This window comes from Aedes albopictus, chromosome 3, assembly GCF_035046485.1.
Source record: "Aedes albopictus strain Foshan chromosome 3, AalbF5, whole genome shotgun sequence".
Taxonomy (NCBI): domain Eukaryota; kingdom Metazoa; phylum Arthropoda; class Insecta; order Diptera; family Culicidae; genus Aedes; species Aedes albopictus.
The window spans coordinates 239,608,333-239,615,957 of record NC_085138.1 but is presented as its reverse complement, the minus strand read 5'-3'; the positions used below and the strand labels follow the sequence as shown (position 1 = coordinate 239,615,957).

The 7,625-nt window shown below is 50.2% G+C and overlaps 1 protein-coding gene across 20 annotated transcripts in view; it reads right to left on the bottom strand.

Annotated features, from left to right (window-relative positions):
- The window catches only part of LOC109409392 (receptor-type guanylate cyclase Gyc76C), a 229,458-nt gene that overhangs the window by 155,116 nt on the left and 66,717 nt on the right, over window positions 1-7,625 (bottom strand). For all 20 annotated transcript variants that reach the window (XM_062859714.1, XM_062859717.1, XM_062859718.1 and 17 more), the window contains one exon: window positions 5,905-6,919. The gene's annotated coding sequence lies outside the window, so the exon portion shown is untranslated. The remainder of the gene's footprint in view (window positions 1-5,904; window positions 6,920-7,625) is intronic.

Below are 7,625 nucleotides of genomic sequence, written 5' to 3'. Positions count from 1 at the left end.
AGCGGTCCAGCATTTGCGTGAACCGCTCGATCGGCCACCGCGGAGGCGCATAACAGCTACAGAAGAAGACCCCATTTACTTTGGCGACCACGAAGCCCTCATAGGTAGTAGACACCAACTCCTGCACGGGGTATTTACCCGTCGTCCATATCGCCGCCATTTTCCTGGTCCCATCCGAGGCCCAGTTGCCGTTGCCGGCGGGTACTCGGTATGGGTCCGAAATGATGGCGATATCCGTCTCCCACTCAGAAACCGCCTGACAAAGCAGTTTCTGAGCCGCATCACAGTGGTTCAGGTTCAGCTGCGTTACCTGCACTGTGATTTGTTGCTCACTGCGGCTTTCTTAAAGGCCGGGCACCCTGGACCACCCATCGCATGTCTGTTTTTCGAGGTTTTCCCGGTACAGATCATGCAGATGGGCGGACTCGTGCAGCTTTGGGCCTTATGACCTTCAGCGCCGCATCGCCTACACAGTTTGCGCCTGTCGGGGCCTTTGCAGTCCCACGACTTGTGTCCTGGTTCCAGACACCTGAAGCAAACTTCAGGTGGCTCGTGGAATGTCAGGTGACAAACACACCAGCCCACCTTAATACTCCCTACTTTAACGGACTTTTTAACATCCGCCACAGGTAGCTGAACCAGAGCTATCTATGTCCCTGCTGGCCCCTTCCGCAGCCTGACGGCTGTGGCGGCCACCTGAACATCGCACTGTTGCCGCAGTGCCGTGGCGAGCTCTTCCGCTTCGGTGATCTCGTCTAGGTCTTTGACCTTCAGAGTCGCCTCATGCGTAAGAGCCCTCACCTCCACTCCATCTCCAAGGACCTCTTCTGCCAGCCTCTTGTAGGCGGCGCCCATGTGATCCTTCTGGCGCTTAAGCTCCAGGATCATTTCGCCCGTACGAGAACGTCTGATACTGCGTACCTCGGCTCCAAGACCCTCGAGCTTGGCGTCGCACCTCATCGCCTTCAAGACGTCCGAGTATTTCGACTGTTCGGTCTTGATGACGATAGCGTCACCTTTTTCGCGCCTGGCACCTGCCTTCCTACGCCTTGGCTTGGCGACCTGCACTTCTACCTGCGGATTCCCCTTCTTCTTCCTCTTCCGCTCTACCTTTGTCCAAGGAGGGTCCTCTCCTTGGATCGCCCTGCTCTGCGGCTGCTGAGGGCCCACCATTGGTCGCAACCCCTTGTTCCCATCATTCCGGGACGGGCCGGCCTTTTCAGGCCCACCCTTCCCAGCTTTCCGGGAACCCTGGCTGGGGTCCGACTTTCCAGCGTTACCACCGGCTTTCGGGGTTATTATACGCCTGGCCTTGCGGGCGCCGCCAGACAGCTCCTCACCTGACGGCTGCCTCGCCCGCTTCTGCGAATGCTTGTCGCTTTTGTCACGAGCATTCGCTTCCACTCTCTTCGGACTACCCGCGAAGGAGAAGGCCTCCGTTTGTGTAAACTTAGACGCTTTCTCCTTTGCGGGTTCCGCCGCTGCTGCAGCCAGCAACGCAACCGCGTGCTCCTGCTTGGCATTATCGACAGACGCCCTAAGCCGAAGCAAGGCCGTTTTCAGGTCCTTGCTTATATTCGACTTAGTTGTCGCAAAGTCGATAATTTTGCCGAGCTGCTGCTCAGCTACCTCAAATGCGGGCCGTCCTTTTTCTGCAACTTGGCTGATGGCCCTCAGCAACCATGCTCCGTCCATGACCTCCGCCGGCTGGCTTGCCGTGGAGTGGACAGGAGCTCCCACGCTTGAGCTGCGTAAGCAGCTTCCAGCACCTGACTCCTCGCTTCTCCTTGTCGGAGACCTCATCAACCCGCTTCTTGCGAAGGGGTTGATCGCACCGCTACTTCCACCTAAGTTATTTGATTTAGAATTCTTGCTCATTGTTCCCACGAGTTGCACGAGAAATAATGTCCACCACGCCAGAGCTCTGCATTAACGCGGTAAGGGACAGCATACTGTGGGGGGTGCCAAGGTACCCCACAGGCTCCGTTAAAGATCGAGCATCTTTTTCACCCCCTCGATCACTCATTCCTCGGCACGGGTCGCTTGACACCTTGAATTGGGGTTAGTAGTCCTATTCTTAGTCGGCAACTACGCGGCTGATAAGGTCTGCTGAAGCTCCACAAGTCGGTGGTCCTGGACAAGGAGTACGACCTTCTGATTGAAAAGCGGAGCGTGGTCAACGCGAGCAAAGAACAGCGGTGGTCATCCAAACAGACAGCTTCTTCTTGGCCGGCAGCGTGAAGCCATGCAGCTCCCGGAGCCGTAGGCCGAGCAAACCGGCCCACGGCTCAAGCTGCATGGCAAAAACATTCCAAAGAGGCGCGGGGAAAGTCAAGAAGCACCCGGCGGAAGTAAGTGGAGACCGTCGAAGAGGAAGAGAACGGCCAGCGCGAGCAACCAGGTCCCATGTCAGTTGCAAAACGCGCAAGGGGCACGGAAAGCGAGTCCCAAGAGGCCAACCAAGTCAAGGGAAGGAGAACCCTTGGGTCGCGGTTGGGGAAAAGATGGTAGTGTTAAACGAAAGGATTAAACCAGTCCGCAAGCGAAAAAGGGGCGACGCACTGGTTTTCAAAACCGAGGTGAGTGTAAGACCCTTGACGGCGGAGGCGACTCTCCAGTGTAAAAACGTGGACAAGATCACCGACGCAGAGGAGCTCGCAGTGCGAGGTAAATATACCAAATGCATGGAGCTGTCTGCGAGTTGAGAGTTGGCTGGTCGGTGATCCCGCTCAGAATTTGCAAGCCGCCAGTGACGTGCTTCAAGTGCTTTGAGCAAGAACAATAGTGACAAACTCTGCAGGAAGTGCGGAGTGGAAGGCGACATCGCCCGGGAGAGCAACTCGCACAAAAATTCCTGATTTGCACGGTGAATAAGGACCTCACGACGGATGGGCCTAAATTTCCAGGCACGCGTGGAGGTCTAACTAACCGACGTTAATGCAGATAACACAGCTGAATCTGAACCACTGTGAGGCCGCACAACAGTTGCTGTGGCAGCCAGTCTCGGAGTCAAGCACAGACATCGCCCTCCCCAGACATCAGTATTCTCGACTATCGCGAGAGGCTGGTCTAGACTGAAAGTGGATGTTGCGAACGAACAGAAAACCTACAGTAGGTACGAAGCAGCCTCTGCAGAGTCCATCATTGACGTGACTTTCTGGAGCCTGGGTCTAAACCCTAGCCTGGACTGGAGGGTTGACCAAGGATACACGCGCAGTGGCCATCTGCAAGTTGGATACAACGTGAAACACGGAGGAGGACGGTCACATCCGAAGGTCATCGACCGTCATCGGAGATGGCTGACCTTACGCTTCGATAAGCCGGGATTTGTGGAGCGATTGATTATGGAGGGTAACACTCACGATCTATCCAGCGATGGTATAGTCGGAACCCTAAACCCATGCATGTGGCGCCGCAATACCAAGAAGATCCCTACCCAGAAATGGACGCAAACCGGTATACTGGTGGTGTCCAGAAATCGCAGAACTCCGCGCATGCTGCCTAAGAGCTAGAAGGACGATGCAAAGAGCTCGCACCGATGAGGGTAGAATGGAACAAAGTGAGGCTAAACTGGCACTGAACAAAGTGATTAAGGCACTCTAGTCTCTCAAATAACCATTGCGGCCTCCGGAAGTGTAGATCAACGGTGGACGCCATTAGGACTGTAACCGAAATGGCCGAGATAGCGCTCCAAAAAAGCGAACATGAATCCGCTATTGTGAGGTCGTAACGCAGGACGTCAAGAATGGGTTCAACAGCGTCAGCAGGGCCGCCATCGAGTGCGCCATACACCACCTAGGAGTCCCGGTTAGCATATGCCGGATACTGGAGAGCTACTTCCAGAATAGGAGACTAATCTATGATACCGAGGAAGGCGAGAGGAGCTACAACATCACCGCGGGGATACCTCAGGGCTCCATCCTGGGCCCGGAACTATGAAACGCGGTGTATGATGGCTCAATCTTCCACCGGTCGTAAAGGTGGTCGGCTTTGCCGATGATATTTCCCTCATGAATTACGACGAGTCGATAGGATGAGGTCGACTGGATGAGGTCGAGACAATTGGCACTCGCGACCTACAAAATGGAGGTGGTGGTGGTAAACAACCACAAGTCCGAACAACAGGCAGTTATCACCACAGGTGGGTGCATGATCAACTCTAAGCGCTGACTGAAGCAATTGGGGGTTATGATCGACGATAAGCTGAAATTCGGAAGCCACGTAGAATATGGCTGCAAAAGGGCAAGCATGGCGATAATGGCATTGTCAAATAGCTCGGAAATAGTCTCGTGTAAGCGTAAGTTGCTCGCGGCAGTAGCGGTCTCTATACTACGGTATGGCGTCACTGCATGGTCGAATGCGCTAGTGGTCAATCGAAACGTGAAGCGGCTCGAGAGTACCCACAAGCTGCTGTGCTTTAGGGTGGTCAGCGCATACCGCACGGTCTCAAAGGACGCGGTATGTGTGCTAGCGGGCACGATGCCCATAGCACTAGTGGTGGCAGAGAATGAAAAGTGCTTCGAGCGACGTCGACGTGGCATAAGAAGCGCGAGGCTGATCGCCAGAACATCGTCTATGCCGAAGTGGCAAAGGGAATAGGATTCCTCCAGCAAGGGTAGATGACACACAGGCTCATACCGAGCGTGTCTAAATGGACGAGCAGGCCGACCACGGAGCATGTACTTTTTGAATGCCCACGCTTCGTGGAGCTCAGGTCGAGTATGTAGGAGGTATGCGGTAGAGATATCACTCCTGACAACATTGTCGAAAGGATGTGTACGGGAGCGGACAAGTGGGATTCCGTTACATCCACGATCTCCCGAATCGTACTTGAACTACAGAGAAAATGGCGGGCCGACCAACAGCAAGTTGAGTTGGTCCCTTTTCCCATCCAGGAGCTTGATTTCTACGGGACACGGGTAGTCTACTGTACTAGCCAGGGCCAAGCTTTCAGAGGAACGAACAACTTAAAGCGGTAGCTGGTGGAACGCTTACTAATAGAGAGCACTCATGTATGCCCCCCTTCTTGAAGTCATCCCTAACGGGCGTACTGCGAAGGTAAGGAAGAGAGAATGAGTTTTTAGTGAGTCGATCCCCACATAACCCGAGGAACCACCTCTTGGATATCTGATCAGCAGATTTTCTCATTCTATAATAAAAAGCTCTACTCTTCCACTAATAACACCCAAAATTTCGTAATATCAAAGGCCTGAAAGGACATAGAGGTATCCTGCACCTTTTTAGGTAACCAACTAACCTGCGTTGCCCATCCCTAAGTTGTCGCAAAGACGTGGCCAGGACATCACTCGATCGTAGGAAGATTACGTCAATCTTGCATAATAGTCAGAGTTTAGTCCCGAATCTTTGTGCACAGACAAACAGACGTAACACTCTTCAAAACGGCTTGGCGCATTCATTTAACGATCAATTCAAATTTCATTTGATTTGCGCGATCGTTCCACCAGATGCGCTAGTGTTCGATCGCTTTGACGTTTGCCAGTGTACACGTTGCTGAATGATGCAAACGTAATTTATAGGCAATATGTGTAGTAGTGTGCGTGTCAGCAAAACGTCAAATCGAAATCCATCATGGCCGACAGAGTCGCGCGCGGTTCTACCAACAGGTGGCAGTGTGTTCATGAAAATAACACAGGGCAAAAGTTTTTGATGAATTTCCTCTAAGAGTTACTTCTGTTTGTCTGTGCTTTGTGCTTAGGCTAAGGATGAGAAGAAAGCATCCACATAACAGCGGTTTAGTACTGTACCAATAACGAATTTACTTATGATTATACAAACCCTTTAATAACGGCATGAGAAACAACCCCTGAAAACTTTGTATTTATGCACATTTCTGTACACGTAAACCATTGGAAAATAATGCTAAAACAACTAATTAAAACTTACCATGTGCTTCACAGCCACGCAGTTGAAATGGTGCGCTCTTTGTTTCTTGTTCCTTATTATCTCGCGACTCAATGATGCAACGTTGTGGGAACGAAATTCAAAATTACTAAATAAAAGCACTTGGCTGCTAACTATCAACAACCTCACAAGCAGATAATTTTATATTCTTGAAGCCAACAAAACATCAAACTTCCTTACACCACCAAGCACTAGACGCAGATATTATGAAACTACTGGAACTTCAGCTGCTTGCTTCGAATTCTTCTTATCTAAAATTTCTTCTTCTAGCCTTCACTGCTGGCAGATTGAATATCGGTGACCGTACTCTTCACCTCGTTTACAATCATAACAATCACAACGGCCACTAGAAAACACAACATCAGAGCATCAAACACCAATCATACGGCTCTTCTGCTTTCCAACAACAAAAACACACCGTGGCCGTCGTCCCGCGAAATCTCGGCTTTCATCAACACCACCACTTGCTTCACACAACACACGGCGGCGGCAGCGACGGCAACAGGAGGACTTGTTTGCATGCGACTGGCACCATGAGATACACTATTTTTACAGGCAGTTTATTTTTTACCACGTCATAAAATAAACTTAAACCGTATTTTTAAGACCAAGATCCGACGCGCATCGAATGACAGACGGCTGCAACGTACGCGACTTCTACGAATTCTACTTGGAAACACGGTGACCGACCGTTGTTGTTCGTCCGTCCATTCGGTGATGCTGCTCACTGACTGACTGATGTTCAATCGGTGATAATCACAACGGCGCGGCGGCGGCGATGCGATGACGACCGCGAGAGCAACTACGATGAGACGGAGAGAAACTTTCGATGCCGTCGGTTATTTGTTTTCATTCACAACGATTCGGTCGTGGTTGCACTTTGTTCAATCTTCGGTGGCTATTGGAGGATAGCAACGCCAATAATTGAAGGTTCTTCCGATTGTTCCGCGGGTTCATGAGGATGGGATCGAAGATTTGGCATCTGGTTTATATTGTTCTGTGAAAGAGAGAAACGGAGGGATTAGATGAATGGATAAATTTGTCCAAAAGCGTTTGTGTAGAATCAAAAACAATGTTGTAGGTATAAGGGAAGGGTCATGATTAGCAAGACATTTAAGTCATTTTAATACTGGCGATTTCGAATGGATATGGATCAACTAATTCACCATTTGGTAATATCAGTCATAAAGTCAAGATAGATATTTGATACTATTTCGACGTTTCGGCATATTTGTTGTGATCTTCTTCAGGTATTGCTAAAACATATATTAACTTTCAATTTCAACATAGAATTTTAAACTCACTGTTATCTACCGTCTGCTGTCATAAACAGTTTCTCCTGACTTGACCATGGAAAGAGAGGTAGAGGATTATTGCCTGCTTGTAGTGATGTGTATGGTATTACCAAAGCAGCACACATGTCACATAAGAGTGTCGACAGCCCAGGTTTCTGGTTGGACACGAGTTATTTTCAAGATATTCTGCCTTTGGGTTAGAATTACATGAATATACATAGCTCCTGTACAACCAATAACCTGCGATGTCAACACTCCTTTGTGACATGTGTGCTGCTTGGGTATTTTACAATTTTTGTAATGTTTCCTGATGTACTGTGTTGCTCTGTTGCCTAATTTAACAAAACCTACACGCTACACCGTAGTCTTCCAGCGTTTTTTGTCCTCCCCTCTGTTGGGGAAATTAAG